Source organism: Morus notabilis, unplaced genomic scaffold (assembly GCF_000414095.1).
Source record: "Morus notabilis unplaced genomic scaffold, ASM41409v2 C11371448, whole genome shotgun sequence".
Lineage (NCBI taxonomy): Eukaryota > Viridiplantae > Streptophyta > Magnoliopsida > Rosales > Moraceae > Morus > Morus notabilis.
Genome location: NW_010386315.1, coordinates 1 through 1,082, shown reverse-complemented (window position 1 = coordinate 1,082; position 1,082 = coordinate 1). Strand labels below are relative to the sequence as shown.

General features: G+C 37.1%; 1 long non-coding RNA gene across 1 annotated transcript; it reads right to left on the bottom strand.

Moving 5' to 3' along the window:
- Nucleotides 1–239: 239 nt before the first annotated feature.
- LOC112095037 lies at nt 240–976 on the bottom strand. The gene is made up of 4 exons (XR_002903742.1): nt 860–976; nt 733–772; nt 377–429; nt 240–295 (listed from the first exon to the last, which is right to left on the bottom strand). It is a non-coding gene; the product is annotated as an uncharacterized LOC112095037 (long non-coding RNA).
- Between the last annotated feature and the right edge of the window lie 106 nt (nt 977–1,082).

The window sequence follows — 1,082 nt, the reverse complement described above, 5'->3', positions numbered from 1 at the left end:
TACTATGGAAAGCATGATGGGCTCAAAATTATACTTGGCTATTGATTATGCACATCGAGTAGCAGGAAGTTAAAAGATGTAAAACCTCTTTGAAGTATAAGAAATTTAAGCTGATCACTACACTGTCGACAAATAATCCAGAGTCAGAGAAACACCTAACAATCTACATTGATAATAGTAGTTTCTTTTTCAGGTTTTTAAAGCAGTTATACGACGAATTTTTAAGAAATAGTACTTACTTTGAATTCCCCTCTTGTGCAGCGGATCCATTTGATTCAGGTGGATGCACTCCCGGCTGTAGGCGTCCAAAGAAATGGCATCAAAAACTATTTGAACAAAAAACCAAATCAATGGTGGCTCTGTAATTCTTTCTCACCTTGTAAAGAACGATTGCTTTCTCATCACCACTGTCCAGCAAAGATCTGTTACCTGTCCAAAATCATTGGAAGCTATTGAAAAACCAATTTAAAGATTGAACGTTTAGTTTTTCAAATAACAAATAGAAAAGAAATAAGATTATGCAAGGTACAAAACTTAGGTAACAAAAACTTTCCCTTGAAAATAGGAGGGACATATGTGGTGGAAAGGGCTATGTACAAAAATAAGCTTTTAGAAAACAAGTAAAAGAAAGCTTCTTCCTTTTCCAGTTTTCCTAACTCCTATAACACAATCCCCGACCCTCGGGCCAACCTACATATTAAATTCCCACCTCGCGTCCCCTTTTCACGGTACCTTCAATACTTTCCGTTGGTTTTGCTGGACTTTCTTCTACCTGCCATATACAAAATAACTGATATTGACCTTTCTGACACAATACCACATAGAAATCAGTTCCTTTCAACCGACGAATTATACTTACAGTGCTAGGTGCCGTTTCATTGTTTCCTTGAATTGCAATTGCCTCCTCAATCTGCAATATCTCAGATTCTAAGGTGTACACACGTTCCAATACCTCTGGAGTGCTCACAAAACGTACAAACCTGTACAATATAATACATATATCAGCCACGATGAATGGTGCAAAATAAAACAAAGTTTGCAAGACAAACTCCCTCACCATTCTCCAAATGAATCCATGCAAA